Raw genomic sequence first — 20,546 nt, 5'->3', positions numbered from 1 at the left:
TTAAAAGTTCTGTTTCACTCTTTTTTAACTTAAGAGAGAGAATATCTCCTTCTAATCTCTTTCTGTTTATGCAGAAAGGTCTGCAGCAATCAACTTTGGTGCCCCTGGGCACTCTTATCTGGCATTCTTATCTAAGGAGCACTTAGATCTCACTCTGCAAGAGGGACATTATCTCACATTCATTCACACATCCATTCACACATCAGGCCTGTTCATTCATACTTCTGGACTTCTGCTTAGTTGAGTTTTTGGTTCTTGTGCCTCACTTACCCAGACTATGTAAGGTACCTTTTACAACACCCCAGACCCTTAAGTACTGATACCCCTAAGTTTCCCCACTGACCTAGGTTCAGCACCCCGGAATCTCCCTTTTCTTTTATTGAACAGAGGAAGGAAACATTAGCAAACCTCTTAGACTTACACGAAGCGGATCCATGTTGCCAGTAAATCACTGGTCCATGTAGGCCCCTGCCCTGACCCCTCCCACCTCCCCCGAGGCTTGGCTATCCCTCTTCCCTAGAGATAACCTCAGAGTCAGGGGTTCTGACCTCCGCACCTTGCCCAATCTGGGCTTCCCATCCCCCGTACCCTGAAGGATGGGCCACATGACTACCCCTTGCAGCCGTGGTGCTAAAAAGGCCTACGATACTGTAGCTCCCCTCACCTTGGGGTCAGCCTCTACACTTCAGCACCACTGAGTCTCTGGGAAGGACCCTAAATCTGGTTGCCTCTGGTGTCAGTTCACCTGTGAGGCTGTCTGTGTGTCACTCAAAACCTTCGCCACAGCCCCCACCCGCACGGGAAGCTGAAGCTGATTTGCCTGTCACTCACTTTCACCACAGCCCTCCACATGCTCCGAGAGCAATGGCTTGTCAGGCTTTAACGGGCCCTGCCCCCAGGTACCAGAACAGGAGGATTGGGGGGGCACCTCACTCGGTATGCCCTCTTTTGCTTCCCTCTGTTCCCAGCTGGTCTCCTCTCGGAGAACTCGGAACTGTGGTAATAGGAAGTCCACACTCACTTCAGGGCTCTGAGCCGCTTGAGCTGCTGGCCCTGTCTCAAACGCTCTGCAGACACACACTCCCCCCTGCCCGTGGATGGGTGATACCGGCTCTGCTGTGCCTCACGTGTGCCTCAGGCCTTTTTCCCCAGATACCGACACAAGGTCCCTCCGTGGTGGACAGGCGGCTGTCCCATCCTTCAGTTGGGCAAGGCTGTATCTCGGCGAAGCCCCCAAGCTGTTAAAAACGGGACCAGACTCCAGGTACTAAAAGTGATCTCAGCATTTATTATAATAAAAAGAAAGGACCAAATGCGAATTGGCCCTCGAAAAATGCTGTGTCCCACAAAAACGCTAAGTTTGAAAGTGTTCACTCTTGCGGCACCAGCTGTAAGCAGTCGAGCTGGGCTGCTTCCGCTGCGGGACAGGCTGATCGCAGGGTCTGATGCAGATGCAGACGCGGAGAACAGGGTCCCCGAAGGCGGCGGAATCAGCGGGGGGGGGCCGGTGGGGGCCGCGGGGCCGGCAGGAGCACATCTCCCACTGGGCTGGATGCAGAGAGAGAAGGCACAGGGGCGGCAGCAGCTTCTGCTCCTGGTTCCAGGATTGGCCACGCAGGTGCAGTCAGCAGAGTTGGCTGAGCCGGCCCGGGAGGAGGTGTGACAGCCGGCAGGGACAGCACAGCCACAGGGTTGGCCCTCACCGGCGCCGCCTGCACTGTTGTCGTGAATTCAATTGCCGGCTGCCATGCAGAGGGACCGGGCGGGCTGTCCAGTGCAGGGCTGCTGACCGCCTCTCTCGGTGGGGGCCGGAGCGCAAATGCGCTCTGCAGTGCCACTGAACTGTTGCTGTCAATTGCGTTGCCTGACAACACGCTGAAATCGGCGAGGAGTGGTTCCAGGTGCAGTAGCGCAGGCGCGGCTGGCGAAACAGCCGGGGCTGCGGGCAGGGCTGCCTGGGGAGGTGGCTGAGCTCACGGGGTTGGCCAGGGTGGCCCTGCGGGCCCGGGAGGCGGCGGGGCCGCGGGCGGGGCCAGCCCGGGAGGTGGAGTGGCCGGCCCACACTACCCCCAAGGGGAAGGAGGCGGGGAGAAAAACGGCTCAGTTCGAGCATGCTCCAAAGAAGCAGAAAAAAACTTTCCCTCAGCCGTGGGCAAAGCGTCGCTCTCCCGCGATGCAGGGGGGCGGGGAACCAGCAGTTTGTGTCCTTGGACAGCTTTCTCTCCTGCTGGGTCTCTCGGGAGAGCAAAAGCTCACCTCCTGCACTCGGCGATCAGCCCCACAGCAAACTCTCTTTGTTTTAAAACCGAGAAGAGAGTTGCGAATGCCGGATAAATTGGGGGAAGTCCAAGACCCCAGTCAAATGTCTCCTCAAATTAGGATTCCATGTACTCCCATACATTTAAATCAAAGGAATTTATCAATTCTGTAAAAAATCCATGGAATTTTGTCCATCTGAAAAACTCATAGAAATGTCTCTTCACCATATGAACTCTGTCCTCAAGACCTCATAAAATCCAGAGGGTAATAACTTTCTTCTCTGAATAAGAAAATGGAAGCTCTGTTTCCAAAGGTACCTTTTCCCAAATTTCAGCCCACATTTTGCAAAGGGCAGTATTTTCAGGAAGGGAAGAGTTAACAGTACCTTGTAACAGTGTCCTCTTGGCTTCAGCAGGCTGCTCTGTGCTGCGGAGGTTTCAGGACATTCTGTCTGGGAACTTCAGAAAGTTCTTCTGTGGTCAGCCTTGGCTGTGAACTCTGCCTGAATTCAGTGCCATCGGTTCTTCAGCTCCAGGCTAGAACCCAGTATGTGGTCACCTGTGTGGTGACCATCAATGCCACTCGCTCGGGGTCCGCCAAATGTGGTGGTGTTCGCAGGGGTCCCAGGATGAAGGAAAATATTAAAATCTTGACTCCATGTTTCAGAAGGCTGATTTATTATTTTATGATATATATTATATTAAAAAGAAAATTATATATTAGAACTATACTAAAAGAATAGAGATAAAAGGATTTCATCAGAAGGCTAGCAACGAAAGGAATGGAATGTAATAAAATCTTGTGACTGACCAGAGTCCCAACACAGCTGGACCTGTGATTGGTCATCAAGTAGAAACAACTCACATGGATCAATCAAAGATGCACCTGTTGCATTCCACAGCAGCAGATAATTATTGTTTTTCTTTTCCTCTAGAGCTTCTCAGGAGAAAAAAATCCTAGCAAAGGATTTTTCAGAAAATATGTCGTTACAGAGTGGGGGGTCCAGGTTCCTCTAAGTGGAGCAGCAACAGTGCTCTGAGCAGCTCCCAACACTTTTGAAAGTCCTGAGAGGGGCCTAAGGCAGCCATCAGCCAAAGGGAGGTAGGGAAACAGCACAAGACTGCTCCAGCCCGGCCCCCACGGAGTTCCTCCACCTGTAGCAGACACAGTCGTCCCCGTCCCCCCCCCCCCCGCCCTTGCACAGCCTCCGAAAGGGCAGCAAGGGAGGCGGGGGTCTCACGGGGCTCGAGGGGCGGCTCCAAACAGTGGCGTCCCTCCCCCACACCCACAGAACCCTGTCCTTGGCAGCCGCTCAGTGCAGGGTAGGGAGGGGCAAGGGCAGATGCTCCTCCATGAGATCTTATCACCAGCTTTTCAGGCTTTTCAGGCAACAAAGAATACAGAATTAATGAATCCATTCATCTGTTCAGTTTGGGAGGGAGTGGAGGGACAGATGACTGGGGTGGGAGTGGGGGGACGAATAGCTTGGCTTGTTCTTCAATTTGTCTCTTCTGTGAATGCATTTCACCAGAAGTAACATATTTTCACTTAGCATTGAGTTCAATTAATTGCTGTGCCAAAGAAAGGCACACAGGCTTAACACAGTCCTTCAGAGACACACTGCGGAGCACCACCAGCCTGTCTCCCACGATAACAGACCCTGGAGAAATCCCCACAAAAGCAACTCCAGCAGACTCCTCAGTGTAAAAAACGCATATTATATGATTGGCTCTTCGCAAATATTAAAATGACTACTATAAGTGTTATGTTGGAAAGTTATGTTGTATTAATCTCTTTTAAGTAGTGTGGTAAATATAGTTTTTAGGCTATAGCATAATATTAAAATAGAAACTATGTGATGTAAGATACTTTTTGTAACCAGCTCAAGGAATGGAAAAGATAATCAAGAAATTCTTCACATTATCCTATCTGGATAGAGATAACAGCAACAGACACCAAGATCCCAAGAGAAGAATTATTGCCTCCTTATCGGGAAAGCTCAGACTTGGAGGAACCAAGAAGGTTGATTTACAAGATGGGGGGGGAAGCTAAAATTAAGCTAAAACACCCTAGTTTGAAAGGAATGTTTGAATAATTTATGAGATATATGAATATGCAATAGGCTATTGCTTTTAAAGGGGTAATCCTTTGTTAGCAAGGTGTGCCTTTTGGTGGAGTGCCAGGCACCCAGACGTCGGTAATTATTTGCTTTTTATTGTCTCTTATTGTCCTAATTTTATTACTATTTTCATTACTGTTTTCATTACTATTAAACTTCTAAAATTTTAACAAAAGTGAATGGCGTTTTTCACATCAGGGAAAAACACATTCTCAAGCTGAATCCCATCTTTCTGCTGTTCCCCATCAACTCCCATTTCTTGTTCTGTCTTCCATACTCTAAGGGCAGTACTGGCATCAGTTTCAAAGTCCTATGATTTTTCCACAACAACACACCATGAAGGGCATAATTAAAAGCTTGAAAATCATTCTTCTTCAGCAAAACTTTAAAACAGTTTATCTTCCCTTACTAACTGATTCTCCATTATGTTCCCCAGTGGCTCACCTTTATTCCAGGTGTCAAAGTTTGGTCCGGACCTACAGCAGCTCCCCGCGCTGCTTTACACTTCACTGGAGCTCCCTGTCTTCCCCAGTGACTCACCTTTATTCCAGGTGTCAAAATCAATCTCGTCTGGACTGGCAGCATCTCCCTGCTGCTCTCAAAAGCTGCACTGGGTCCCATCTCTGACTGTGCCTTGCCCCACAGCCCAATTGCATTCACAGTCAGTGGTCACCATTTGTCATAGCTGAGACGGTCACAATACAAAGCAACACTCAACTTTCAGAAGGCTTCAAACCATTTTTATTATACCATGCATGCTTTTTATACGTTTTTACAAAACTCATGAGTTTACACTTTACTCATTGGTCACAAAAGACAAAGTGCTTATTGAAATAGACAGTTGCAGGTTTTTCTTATTTATCCTTCTTTCTTTCTTGGTTTCTATGTCAATGACCTTGGTAGAAAATTCTTTCAGGGGTAAACATGGATTCTCTTATCAAACTTCTCTTTGGCTCACAGAAGTCACTGTAAAACCTCTTCCACACCAAATAACCCTCATTGCCTGTGATGTTATCATATCATAAACAAATGTCACACTGTACATCAACAGAGCAACCCTTATCCCTCTCCCTACTTTGACAAATATTATGACAAGGACCGCATATGAGAATATATACAGGGCTAGGTACCACACCCACATGAGTAGATTAAGCAACATTGTAACCAGGGAGTTCTGTACCCAGTACACAAATGCTTCAATGAAAATTGTTATTTCAGTTTCTCTCTCAAGCCTCACATTGGGCGCCATTTGAATGTGCTGGTTTTAACAAATATCTGGGAACTCAACTCAGAATAAGCCACTCCCTTTCCCCTGCCCCTTCCATTAATAAAGGAACAATAAGGAGAGATTATAAATTGAAAATACCAATTTACTAAAATCACAATAACCACAGCAGAATCAATAGCAGAAAGTACACAAAACCCAGAAGCTAGTTTGTCTGAATAAAGGGGTTGTGCAGATGCTGGCTGAGCTCGGTCCTCTACAGTTGCTTGAGCTGCTGCCTCCAGCTCTGCCTCTCGGAGCTGTCCACCTCAACACCACAACTCCATAGTAGCACTGGAGGAAGAATGGGAGGAGGAAAAAAAAGCTGTCGAGCAGTAGAAGGGATCAAGTTCATTGCAGTTTAAGGGGACAGTCCACTGCACTTCAGAGACCAAGACTAGAACAAAGAATTTCCAGTTTCTGGCCCTGGCTTTTTCCTGCCTAAACCATGCTGCCCCAGCAATGAGGTGGGTGGTATTAAATAAACAGTGCTATAAACTCCACTCTCTTTTATCTGTAACCAAGACACAAATGAAGGCACAAACACGGAAAAAGCAAGGTTTTGGTATCCCAAGTTCATGCTCTCACTATGAAATCTTCAGTGGGATGGAAACATTTGGAGTGAGTCCTCGAATTCCAAGACTGAGTTTGAGACAGATTTAACAGATGAGGTGGTAGAACTGCTACCCCTCATACAAATGGAGGGGCAGCAGGATCTGCCAGATGGTGAGGTACAGATCACACACACATACTGTCTCTGTCCCTCTGGGAGTCTTCTCAGGAACCCCCGGCCAGGCCCGAGTCGGCAGACACCGGGGGAGCAACCCCGACACGGCCGACTGCGGGGAGACACTCTCTCATGCCCTGAGGGTGCTGAGGGCAGCTAGGCCAGTCGCCTTTGCAGCAGAAGAGACACTAGAGACATCGGTGGAAGAAAGGGGCCGATTCTTAGCAGGGGTTAATCCAAGGTTTTATTCAGGAGCTCTGGGGAGCTCCTACACCTTAGGGGGCCTCATGCTGAGAGCCCCGGGAGATGTGCCAAGGTTACATTTAAAAGGAGGTGGAAACAAAAAGTAGATAACATTTTACTAACCAATAAATGACCCTAAGGGATGGGTACTGGGGGATAGACATTTAGGACAGCGTATAAAACAAGTCTTGGGGGGCTGACCCCTGGCCTCTGGCTAATCACTTGACGTCTTGAACCGAAGCTTCTAGATGAAGAGGATGGGATGCTGAGTGATTGACAGAGAGCCAGGGTGGGGATTTGGGGATGATCTCATCAAGGGAGAGGAATTACATAGGTAAAGGGAAAGGGGGTACAGTATGGGGTAAACTATTTGGGAAAACTACAGGGATACAAAAACCAAACTACTTTGATGTCGCTGTGGAGGCGGTCACGACACAAAGCAGAGACCACAAGCAGTCTCAGCTGGCAACTCTTTATTCTTGAACATGGCTGATCTTTTATACACTTTCCAATTGTTTATGCTTCTTCTACCTTAACTATTGGCCACAATAAATCAACATAATTCTATTGGTGAAAAATTACGGTGACTTAACTAACTTTCTAAAAATACTTTGTCCAGCTGCTAAGTTCTTATCTTTCTTCAATTCCTCACTTCTCTTGGTCTCCTTGGTGACAGCCTTGGAGAGAGCTCCTTATCAGCTTCTTCTTGCTTCTCACTCCTTTAGCTAACAGGCGGGCTGTTAGCCCCTTCCACACTTCAAAGTATGACAAAATATAAAAACACACTACAACACATACCCTGAAGGAGTTAAGGGAACTTTTAGAGATCTATCAGCAAAAGTGTGGGGAAAGCCATCTTAGTGTGGATTTTGCTAGCTTGGGATAGTGGTGTTGCATGTATCCACTTGTTAATAGGTGAAAAACATCTCTTAAGTCCTACAGTCAGTGACAATCAGATACAACAGGGATATGCTCAGTTACAAAATATCAAGGGTCCTGACAGGCAGGATGTTGCTGCACCTATGCTATATCAGTGGTTGTGTGATGCAGTTTTAACACCATATGCAGATACTGCCAAATTTGTGTCATCCCTTGGAAATTGGTGTACAATGGAAGAAGGTATTAGTTTCTTGCAGCAGATGGGGATTACTCATGTGCTAATCACAGGAACTAATCCAGATGGGGCAGCAGTAAAAAAAGTATCATAATGCAGCTTTTGAGAGGGGTGCCTGTTTCACTGAACCCCTTGATTATAGCAGCAGTCATGAATGCTACTGCTGATATAGGTGCCCTAGCCAATACATCAAGGGAAATTTGGGTTGCAATTTCAGAACCAGCTGTGCAGGTGGTGAATAAAAATAAGCCAGCAAAACAAAAAACAGTTACCTCACATGTGATGACGAAACAAATGTGGGATGATCTTGTGGAAGTCAGTGTTCCACAATCAGAAATAAATGGGATTACAACATCAGAAATGTTTAGTCATTGGCAAAATTAGTGCCTACACAAAAAAACTCTTCCCCACTGAACTGCCACCTCACAGTGAGGCACTACCTGGCAAATGCCAAAACAGCAGAAACTGAGTAGGAAGAAAGTTGTTTGCCAGTGGACCAATAGAATTAGTCTTTATGCAATCTGCTTAATATCACATTGTGAGTGAACAGGAAGCCTGGCACTGCAGAAAAGCCCTGAGGAGCACAAAAGGAAGCAGGTTACACATGATCTGAAAACAGGAAAGGCGTCCTGTTTCTTCGAAGCCTGCAAACCTTGGGAAAAATAACAAACTGTCAGGCCAATGGATTTATTACAGACCTGCAAGCAGGTCGTGTGCAAAGAACTGAACACAGATTCTCACATGAAGAGTATGAGTACTGTCTTAACTCTGCAATAACCAGATTCATTTGCTCTCAGCTTGTGAGTCTTGCATTCATAGGCTACATCACATTTCAATTGCTCCCCTTAGAAGTGAAAAAAAAATGTTATTCTCAAGGCATACCAGCATCTTTGCAATAGTTAAAATTGAAATAATAAAACTGTAGCACGAGTCAACATTAAAAAAAAATTAAGATGTAGATGCAGTCTTGCAAATAATAAGTCCTGATGACTAAATATCAGTGAACTTTTGCCTGACGTCTGAGAATGATGCATCTGACTCCATGATATCAGAAGGCTAATTAATTATTTTATAATACTATATTATTCTATACTATATTACACTACATCTAAACTGAAACTGCACGAGCATTCAACTGCACAAAATCTTGTGACTGTCTCCTAACCGACCATCGGGACACGCGCTTGGCCTTCATAGGCCAAGGAAACAAAACACCATCACTTTGGGTAAACAATCTCCATATTGCATTCTACTTTGGCACAACACAGGAGCAGCAAATGAGATAAGAATTGTTTTGATCATTCTCTTATCTGCTTCGCTCACTGCTTCTCTCAGGTTCAGAGAATGTGAATCCCACAACTAAAAGTTAACTATTTAATGATTTCACAACTTTGCTTCATAACTATTCCTAAGACAACATCTTATTTTCTGAGTGCTAAATGTCTCAACACAGATCACAGTCATAAGATACTGTACACATAACTTCGTGGCTTTTTAAAAAAGCTCTGAAAGATCAAAATTTATTCACACATGGTTTCTTATTTGGGGATATTTAAAGGTTTAATTCCATTTAAATTGTCAAACATTTTAAAACTAAGGCTTATGAAACTGTTACACACTCCTGAAATGGTTAGAAATACTGTTACATCTTAGAGTTGAAACATAACTATGGCATGTAACTAAAGGAAAACTGATTCCAACTATTAGCCAGTAATTTCTTTTATTTCTGAAGTTTTAATCAAGGCTGTCTTTGAAGAATCTGTTTATCATAGAATTCCAGAATGTAGCATTTTGCATATAGTCTCACAGGAGATGTTCTTGGTACATTATTAATTACCATCAGTAACCCTTTCCCTTTTATTCAAGTCATAATGAATGAACTATGACCTTTCATTCCTGAATTATGTTTCTTAATCAAGCTCCTTGTTTTAGAAGGATTGTCCTTTGAATTCCTCAAGAATTACTATAAGTTAACTGGTATGAAACAAAGACCCTTATTTGATATTTTCATTGTAACTGTAGACAATTTTTTTAAGTTTCAGTGGCAGGCATTTCAGAAACTGGCTAGATCTCACCATAAATAAACTTATTTATCTCCTAACTATTAACCTTGCTACTACTCAAAAGCAAAAACTGTCCTTTCTCTCCTGTGGTGTTGTAATCCACAGATGTGCTTACAGTACAGTAGCAATAACCGTATACTGGCCTCAGAGTTCTTCTGCTAAACATGATATGTTATCACAGAAGAAAAATGCTCAGTTCACATATTTTATACAAAAATCAGGATTGGAAGAATTTGTTAATTTATTAGTGACATGTAGTTAATTAGCAATCAATGAGCTATTATATTCAGGATTCAGCAATACAAGTAAAACAGATGCATAAAAAATGCTAATAACCCAAATATGCATATCATGCATACAAAATGTTTATTATAAACATGTACAAAACCAACCTCCTAAAGTAACCCTCTCCAAAAGCTCTCATCACAGACACATGAATGCAGTTACATGCACACATCTGTCTAGGTTTGAAAGAAAGATGTCTGCCAAGGGAGGTAGGAGCCTCCTTTGAAATAGAGGATATAATTCCCTTCCTTCTGAATTATTATAACTTTGGAACTAAGGGTTTTTCAGGCAAAGATATGGGAAAAGGAATAACAGTTATTTACTAGCATGTATATGGATAATAAGGCAAACAAACAATAAAAATGGCAGCAACAACAAGCAAAACCAGAAACCCAGTAACAGCCTTCTCTTGGCTGCAGGCACTTTCTCCTTTAGTGTAGTTACTGTTGCAGCCTGCAGGGGCGCTGATGGCTCCTGGCAAGCAGGGGGCATGCAATGATTCCCCTGCAGCTGCAGGAGGCACTCTGGTGTGACTTCGGTCATCTCTCTGCATGTGGAGGATGGTGGGCGCAGCAGGTGGAAGGCATGGAAAAGGAGCTTCTGTTACAAACCCCCAGGGGCAGTGGGTTGTGGATGCCAGCTGGTCAGGGAGAGAGAAATGGCAAGCGTTTCTCACAGTGGCTTGTGAGAATTTTTAAGGAGTTGTAGGAATGTCATAAACTTGTTAGCATAAATAATCTGCAGGTGGTGTTTTTCCACCTTGTTTTCCTGTTCTTCTCAAGGACGGTGTGTGAGAAAGATGTTTTTATTAACTAGCCAATCAAGTGGAATGTATCGCATTGGTCTATAAAAACCAAAGAATCTTTTGTAATAAACTCTTCTTTTCTCCTCTTGCATGTGGGTCGTTTGTCTATTCTTGTGTCATTCTTGGCTCAAGCGTGACAGTGGGTCTTGGTGCCCCTCTGAATAGCAAAAGGAGCTGTAGCAGGGATCTTGGAAGCAGCAAGCTGGAACAGCAGGGATGACCAAAATCCTGGAGTGGTAGACAAGACGTATCCAAAAATTCCGCATCTGTAGCTGGAATCGCAGGATGTTCTGGTAGGCAGGGGGTGCAGAGCTACAGTGGAGCTAAAACCCAGAGCAGTGGCAAAGAAACAGTGGGGGCTGGGCAGCAGCAGCCCAGCTCCTGAACATGGCAGGGAGAATCTCCCTGGGAGAGGGAAAGGGCTCAGGATCCCCAGGTTTCCCCTGAGGCACCCAAGCAGATGGTGAAAGTCCTTTTTTGGTGGTGACATGTAGAATAGAGACTCCACAACCAGTGGGTTTGGGAAGTAGGTATGTTTATTCAGCACTGGGCACACGGGGGATCACTGCACCACAAACATGAGTGCCAAACAGAGCAGACACTGTTTATATACACTTAAGATCATACATATTTACCAAAGTTTCAACATTGCCTATACATATTCATGACCTATCCCCACCTACTCTTGCTTCATATGTTAATCAGCCTTTCATCATTCTGTGCTTGCGCGCTATCTTCTGGTGGTCTTGGGCAGGGATCGCTGGATGAAGTAGCCATCCTCACAATGTCCTCTGGATGAACCTGGTCCTTGCGCAGGCTGTCTTGGTGTCTGGTTGTGCTTCAAGGCTTTAGGCCACAGTCCAAACTAAAGATCCAGTTTTTAATGGTTTTTAGAGTACTAGTTCCTGCTTTATCAGTCTTAATTAATAGGCTAAATCCTATTGTTGCATAACAAAGAATTATCTGTTCTTAACACGTTACACAGCAAACTATAGTCACATAAGCTTAGTTATAAGTTCCCCATATCAACCCCCCCTTTTCTATACCATAGGCAAATTATTTTGCCTTCTAGGCAATACTGTGATTACTTTTTATTGCATTTTCGTGCGCTTCAAGCCTGGCGATCATTACATTTGCATATTTCATTATCCTAAAAATCCAAATAAGCATAAACAATAATATTACGAAATTTTTGCAAACTAATATCAAAAGCACTATTATAGGATGACACAACATATTTGAGATTCCAGTGGTGGTCGGGGACCATCCAAAGAGTACATCCCACCAATGGTGAGTCGTGTCATCCCTTATTTGGCTTAAAACTTTTCCTATCTCCTCAACATTATGGTGGACTGTGATTAAAGTTTTCTTTCCAGTCTCTTTCACTTCTTTGAGAATCTTCTCTAGGTCTTCATGTTTTAATAATTGTTTTACTAAAGTAAGGTTCATCCTGTTGTAAATGATCAAATTGGCAGCCAAATTTATAAAAAATTTTTTTAAATTTATTAGATCGACAACCAAAAATAGAATATTATAAAACCGCCACAGCCAAGACAGTGTCAACCCCGGACTTTGACGCTGGGTGAATTTGGGTCGAACCGACGACGTAGTGTCAGCGTCTCCCCAGAGTTTCACACCAACTGCTCCAGGTAGCCAGCTTATATACAGTTTATTCTGCCTGGAGCAGAAATGACCTAAGATTTCTGTAAGTCCCTACATATGTATAACGGGAACTATACAGATTCAGTCCTGTACAAAAGTTAGTCTATAGGTTTGGATGGCTGTCTGAGCTCCTTGAAATGGTCTTCTTTTCAGTTGTAGCCAAGAAGTCGCTGTTCCTCAATGTAATCTCTTCCAGGTGCTGTTCTGTGAATGTTCTGGACATTCCTGGGAAATGGTTGATGATTGCCCAGGAAGGACTCATTCATTTGTTAATAGTTATGATTTTATCTGGGTGAGTCCGGGAAATCTTTTGAATAGAGAGGAAAGCCCTGCTTCTGGCCATGGGGGTCAGAGGCATGGTTGAATCTTTATGATTTTTATGAAGTTACAAAGCATTAATTATCTCTATCATATATTACAATCCCAATGGGTGTGGATAATGTCTCCTGAGCCATAGTAAAATTAATTTTTATATACCTGTTTTGGGGAGAAAATCAAAAACTCTACAACTTTGTAAAAGTTGTAAAGTCGGTATGTTTATTGCAGCGCTGGACGCATGCGGGGATTACTCTCTTTAAAAGACATGCGTGCCTCTGGGATCTTCAAGTCTCTTTTTATCCCCCTTCCCAAATACATATGCATACAATTTCACAATAGGTTCATACATATTCATTTTACAAACTTCACGTGACATTTAGTGCTAGTTCTTTTGTTATCAGAAAGAATTCTTAGGCTAAGTTGACCTGTCTTTTCTTCAGCAGTCTGTGTGTCTCTCTCTATCTCTGTCTCCTCTCCCTTATCTCTGTCTTTCACTGAAGCAGTTTCTCTGAGCCTAGGCTTTTGCAAGAACAGGCAGTCAGACTAAACAGTTAAGGTTTCAAACTCAAGGCTTAAAGATGTACATTTTACTTAAATCAAAAATGGATTTCTACTCTGGAAAATTTCTACTCTGTCTCATTCCCCCCTTTCCTAGAAAATAAGTAAATTCTTTTACTTAATGCAGACTCCTACGACAATAAGTGTCTCTTAGTGCTTTACTATGTACATTTGATAGGGATGTTAACACAGCTACTCGCTGTAGTATTCTCAAATTCTAAATTAGCAAGATAATGGATAATCTTAAACTTATTTTAGCTAATATTAACAAAGCTACAATGGGATGACACAACTTATTAAAGATTCTATTTGCAGTTGGTGACTATTTAAAGATCACATCTCACTAGTGATGATCTGCATTTTATTTTCTGTAGAATTCTGGTTATTTTTTTTGTATCATGTTGGACAGTAATTCAAGGTTTTCTTCTCACTTTCTTGGATTTCTTTCAAGATCTCTAGTAGGTCTTGGTGCTTAATTAACTGTTTTACTAATGTAAGATTTATTTCAATAGGAGTAGGTGATAGTCTGTGGTACATTGTGTAATTGGTTTTAATCAACTGGTGGGATGTCACTGGGGCCAAGTATGAAAAATCACACCCGATAATCTTAACAAAATTACAACTACAAAAATTAGAATGATTTTTGCTAGACAAACTAACATTATTGTTATCAATCTTTACAGCAGCACAAGCAGTTCTCAGGCACACACAACTTTTACTAGTATATACGAGCACAGTTTTCTGATTAATGATTGGATGAATTTCAAAGTGGCGAATACTTTGTTCAGTGTCTAGACACACATCTTGGGCATTAATAGTATTGTTTTCACAAATGAATTTTAGCTGTTCTCTAGTAGTGCAGGACTCTACTGTTTGCTACTTTTCATTCCCTTTTCGTGCTTATACTCTATGTTTTGAAGGGTAGAGAACTGTTTTTTTATGATTTAATCTTAGCGCAATGATGGGGTGGATAATATAAACAGTAGCATCACGTATAGTAAGTACAAAGGCAGTGCCTACATTAGAATCAAGATCATAGGTGAAATTTTCTATAGTCTACCAGGATTGAAACTTTCTTTTAAAATCAATCGCATTATCTTAGACAACTTTCTGAATTTCAGCTGGAAAATTACTTTTACTCTCTTCTCGTATGATCAGAGCTGCTGTTGCTTGCATCTATAACTGTGCTTGTATACAATTGAAAGTTAAAGACACTATCTTGAACTGCACTAAGTGCTTCTACTATTAACTTGTGGTCTTGGTCTTTGGCTTTTTCTCACTTTGGCAGTATTTTTGAAATCTGTCACTGGCTAGTTCTTAATGCTAATAGAGATGACTGTAAAGGCTGCTTCAATTTTGTTAGGTTACTTGTTGCAGTGGCCAGCTTATTCATCAGTATTTCTGAATCAATTCTATTTAAAACTCTTAATCTTGTCTCTAATATTTCAGTTAGATCTTTTTTACTTTGCTCTTGAGGTATATTTGTCTTTGTAACTACGTTGTCTAGCTTTCAAAGGATGTTCTTAGGAAAGAGGAGCAGGCTGGTTGGATTTCTGAGATGTTAATTTGCATTAGCAACTCAACACATTTGAGAGACTATTCTGGATTGAACAGCAGTTGTTGTTCACTCACATTTATCACTACGTAGGGGCTTATTTCATTCGCTTCAGGTTTAAGTTTGGGTTGAGTCTGAACTATTTGAGTACTAGTATGGGTTGTGTAAGGTCTTGCTGTTGTGAAAAGTGTGGTGTCTATTTTAAACTTAAATGAGAGTCCAATAGCATCCAGAGCCCAAAGGTAAGTCACTTTTACAGGCTGTATCAGGGTGAAATTACACTAACAGTCTGATTCACTTAGGCTATTACAAACTTCTTGGTGCCTGTATACGGGAGAGGTTGAGACACTAATTGCATCTGGTCTCTCATAAGCTGTCTCATTGATCACTCGGCATGCTACTTTGATTTCTTTTCTTCTGATTCTTTGAAGTGTCTACAGTTCTTGTTCTTGCTACTTTTGTTCTTCATATACTTGATCTCTGTGAATTGCTACAATGGATAGGTTTAAGTCTTTTATTTCAGGAAATTCTCTTATGGATCAAGTATACTGATTAAAAACTTGGGACTAAGGCTATTCAGCATGACTTTGAATAGAGGTACTCTCTAATTCTAAGACTTTAGTTATAAATATATACAAAACAATTCTGCAAGTGAAAGCATGAACTACCCCCGACCGCAATATACTCATTTTTGCTTGTGTAAGCTTTAGTCTCAGTTCATTGTCTCTTGGTGTCACTCTCTAAGGGGGCTTCTGGGGCTTTCTTCACTCAAGAGTGATGAATCTAGGCCTTCTGCTCTTTGATCTTGATTGCGGTGAAGGTGGTGAGAAGCACCTGGAACGGTCTCTCTCATTGTGGTTCTAAAGTCTTCTCTGTAGGAGAACACATATACATAATCTCCAGTCTGTATGTTATGTACTGGCCTATCTAGCTCTTTGCTCCTAGTTCTAACCACGTGTTTCTCAATTTCTATGAGCTGTTTGCTTAAAGCCACTATGTAGGTGGCCAATGTTACTTCTCTGTGTGGGTGGACATTCTTTTTGTGTTCCATAAAGCATTTCAAAGGGACTTAGACTTTCTTTAGTTCTAGGTTTAGTTTAAATTTGCAACTGTGCTAGTGGAAGAGCTTGGGGCTAGGGTAGATTAACTTCTTGCCCAAGTCTCACAATCGGCTGCTTAATCAAATGATTCATTTTCTCTACCTGGCTACTTGATTGGGGGCGGTATGGAGTGTGAAGTTCTCAATCTATGCTCAGGTGGCTACTAATCTGTTGCACTATTTTGGAAATGAAATGTGATCTTTTATCCGAGGATATTGTGGCTGGAACTCTGAAGCGTGGTATTATTTCTTGTAATAACACCCTGGTCACCTCTCTAGCTTTGACAGTTCTGGTGGGGAATGCTTCTGGCTACTTTGAAAATGTATCTGTCAATACTAATAAATACTGATACCCTCCTTTCCTTGGGAGTTCTGAAAAGTCAATTTGCCACTGCTGTCTAGGCTCATGGCCTCTCCTAATCTGACTGAGTTTCAGCTTGGAGGCATTTTTGGGGTTAGTCTGGAGGTAAAGATCACACTGTCGGGTCACTTGAGTAATAGTGGCATATAAATTCTTAGCAACTATTCTTTCAATCAAGTAGGTGTATAGAGCATTTATTTTCTAGTGTGCTTTCTGGTGTTCTTCCTTTACTAGTGACTACAATGAATGGGAAGGGATTACCAGCTTCTTTTCAATGGTAGCTTACCCTTCTTGGTTATATGTCTCTTTTTGATCTTCCATTAATTTTCTATCTCTCTTATTATATTTTGGCTTACCTTCAAGGGAAATTTGTCTATCTGGAATTGGGGCTCTTTTAATAGTTACTTCACCTTTTGCTGCTTCTTTTGTTTCTCTATCTGCTAGCTCATTTCCTTCTTCTAATTCTGAGCTCACTCTTTGGTGTGCTTTGATGTGCATAACTGATACCTATTCAGGCAGCTGAACTGCTTCTAACAGCTGGATTATCTCTTGTGCATGTTTCATGTTCTTTCTCTGTGAGGTCAGTAGTCCCCTCTCTTTCCAGATGGCTCCATGTGCATGCACGACTCCTAATGCATACCTCAAGTCTGTGTAGATGTTTATTTTTTTTCTTTTTGCCATTTCTAAGGCACGGATCAGGGCAATTATGTCGGCTTTCTGCACAGAGGTGCTTGTTGGTAAGGGTGCGGATTCTATTACTTCTCTGCAGGTGGTCACTGCGTACTCAGCATGTCGCTTTCTATTGGCAACATAGCTACTCCCATCAGTGAACTAGGTCTCTGCATCATTTAAAGGAGTGTCTTTTAAGTCTGGGTGGCTGGAGTAGGTAGCTTCAATGGTCTCTAGGCAATTGTGGTGTACTGCTTCTCCTTGATTTCCACTGAGAAAAGAAGCTGGGTTGACAATATTTGTCACCACTATCTCTACATCATCTTGCTCTACTATGATGGCCTGGTATTTCAGGAACCTCTGTGGTGAAAGCTAACGGCTACTTTTTACTTCCAGTACTGCGGACACTGTATGGGACACTAGCACAGTCATCTTTTGTCCCAGGGTAAACTTGCGTGCCTCTTGAATATTCAGCACGACTGCTGCTACAGCTCTGAGGCAACCTGGCCATCTTTCGGCTGTTGCATCTAGTTGCTTGGAGAAGTAAGCAACTGCCCTCTGGTATGGACCCAAGTCTTGGGCCAGTATTCCCAAGGCAATTTTCTGTTTTTCATGGGAAAATAGAAAGAATGGTTTACTTACATCTGGAAGTCTAAGGGCTGGAGCTGACATGAGGGCACTCTTTAGCTGGTGAAAGGCTCATGTGGCTTCTTTCGTCTACTGGAGATCTCTGTTTCCATTGGCAATAAGAGCATAGAGGGGTTTGACGAGCAGTGTATAATTATAAACTCACAGCCAGCACCACTCTGCCATGCTTAAGAAGGTTCGGAGTTCTTTTATTGTCTGGGGTTTTGGGGTTTGGCGTATGGCTTCTTTGCGAGCCTGCCCTAAAGTCCGTTGCCCAGCACTCACTTCAAACTCCAGGTAGATTACTTTTTGTTTTACTACCTGTGCCTTTTTCTTTGATACTCTGTATCTTCGGAGTCCTCGGAAATTTAAAAGGCTTACTGTCTAGGCTACACATGCTTCTCTCGTCTGAATGGCTACTAGAAGGTCATCTACGTATTGCAACAGCTTTCTTTCTTCTTGTGGAGCTTCTCAGGACTCCAGATCTTTTGCAAGTTGCTCCCCAAACAGAGTTGGGGAGCATTTGAAGCTTTGAGGGAGAACAGTCTGTGTGAGCTGGGTTTTGCGCTTACTTTTAAGGCTTTCTCATTCAAATGCAAACATTTTCTGGCTGGCTTCGTGGATAGGGAGGCAAAAAAAGGCATCTTTTAGGTCTAAAACGGTAAACCAGGTTAGCTTAGGTGTTAGACGAGTTAATAAAGTATATGGATTGGCTACTACTGGATACAAATCTTCTGTTACTTTATCGACAGCCCTCAAATCCTGTACTATCTGGTATGACCTATCAGATTTCTGAACAGGTAAAATGGGAGTATTGAAATCAGATTGGCATTCTTTCAGTAACCCTAACTGCAGAAAATTTTCAATTATTGGGCTGATTCTTTCTCTGTCTTCTTTCTTTAGGGGGTACTGCTTAATTTTTACTGGTTTTGTCTTTTCTTTGAGCTTAATTACTATGGGGGAGACGTTTTTCACCCTCTTTGGTACATCAGAGGCTCATACTCTGGGAGATACTTGGCTTAGTATCTCTTCATCAATTTTTTCTTTAATTTCAATAGCTGTTAAGGTTAAACTTAATACTTTTATATACTTTTCATTATTTACTTCTAGAGTAACCTCTCTATTTTTGAATGTAATGGTTGCTTGTAACTGCTCCAATAAATCTCTGCTTAACAAAGTGCCTTTGGTGAATTGGGCATGTACAAAAATTTATGAATACTCTATTGTTTTCTCAATTTATACTTCAAAGGTTTACAAAAATATGCTCTTTCAGACTGGCTAGTTGCCCCTTGCACTACAACATAATCATTTTTCACAGGTACTAAAGTTTTATTTAAAACTGAATATGTGGCTCTTGTATCAACTAAAAACTCTACTCTTTTTCTTTCTTCTCTCAGCTTCATTGTTATAATCAGTGGATCCGCTGGGGCAGAATCTCCCAGTCCTCTTCAGTTGTTTTGTACGTGTGCAGCTACTTGCTGGTCACCTCGTCTCTGTTCTGGGCATTGATCTTTCTAGTGCCTAGTTCTTTTGCAGATTGCACACTGGTTTCTGCCCCACCGAGGAGGTCCTTGTCTGGGTGGTCTCTGGTTACATTTCTTTTGCTTTTCTTCTTGTACTACTGCCACTAACTTTTTTATTCTTTGTCTATATCTTTCTTCTAGGTTAATAAATACCCTCTAGGCTTCTTCTAGCAAGACTTCGAGATTTCTCTCTTCCGGTCTCTGGATTTTCTGAAGTTTACGTCTATGTTTAGCAGACTGCTCTAAAAATCAATCAACTAGTTGGTTCATCTCTATCTCAGACTCTGGATCTAATGATGTATGACAATGCATAGCATCTCTTAAACGCTCTAAAAACTCTGATGGAGTCTCAGAAGGCCTCTGCTTAAGGGAATGTAAGGCAGACTAATTTATGGTTTTTGGAATAGCTCTTTCTACTCCTGTTGCTATCTACTCTTGATAATCTGCTAATTTCTTTACTTCTGTTGATACATTAGGATCCCCTTCTGGGTCTCGGAGGGGGAAATATTCTTTTACATCTAGCTGGTTGCTCTTGCAGTGATCTTCTGCCAAAGTTTTTGCTGTTTTTGTTAGCATTCAGGAACAAATAATCACAGGAAATGATTATATGCAGGCGCTTTTATTGAAAAGCTCTGGGTGTCAGGGGTACAAACCCAAATCTGACTCCGACATGGGTTCGGGGTGAACATACTTTTATATTCTACCGTTATATAACTTTCATGTTAATTATTAAACTTGTATTGTTCAATTGTATACATAGATTTCAGCCAAGCATAGACTCCTTAGATTAGGAACATACAGTTTCTCATGGTTCTTCTTATGATTATACAATAATTATTTTTAATTACTGAACAATCATCACATCTAACAATTATATCATTTATCATACTACTTATGCAGGTGAAACGCAAAGCTTAACATTTCAGAGTCTATCTTAACATTTTTCCAGGGCCCCACTATAATTATCCCCCTTTTGAAAGCATTTTCACTTCACTATAGAGGTAAATGTTTTCACTTGATACAGTCCTTTACTTCTCAATTTATGCTTGATGTTCTTCAAACCCAGGGTTGATGTAAACGTTGTCATGGATGCTATCACGAACTGGAAAACCAGAAGATAGTGGGCGTGGATCTTGTGTCAGTGCTTTTATTATTTTCTGATTCCAGGAGGTTTTCTTCTGTATTTCTCTCCTTAAGATGCTGTAAACTAACCAGATTGCTAAGAATACAATTAGTAAGATTATCACACTCTCAATGATAGATTTAATCCATGAACTCACATTCCACCCTAACCC

General features: G+C 42.3%; 1 long non-coding RNA gene across 1 annotated transcript; it reads left to right on the top strand.

Moving 5' to 3' along the window:
• The first annotated feature begins 1,647 nt into the window (after positions 1–1,647).
• LOC132341426 (uncharacterized) lies at positions 1,648–2,921 on the top strand. The gene is made up of 2 exons (XR_009490202.1): positions 1,648–1,901; positions 2,675–2,921. It is a non-coding gene; the product is annotated as an uncharacterized LOC132341426 (long non-coding RNA).
• Positions 2,922–20,546: the final 17,625 nt, after the last annotated feature.

This window comes from Haemorhous mexicanus, chromosome W (genome assembly GCF_027477595.1).
Source record: "Haemorhous mexicanus isolate bHaeMex1 chromosome W, bHaeMex1.pri, whole genome shotgun sequence".
Lineage (NCBI taxonomy): Eukaryota > Metazoa > Chordata > Aves > Passeriformes > Fringillidae > Haemorhous > Haemorhous mexicanus.
The sequence above is the reverse complement of the archived record's forward strand: the minus strand, read 5'-3'. Positions and strand labels throughout refer to the sequence as shown.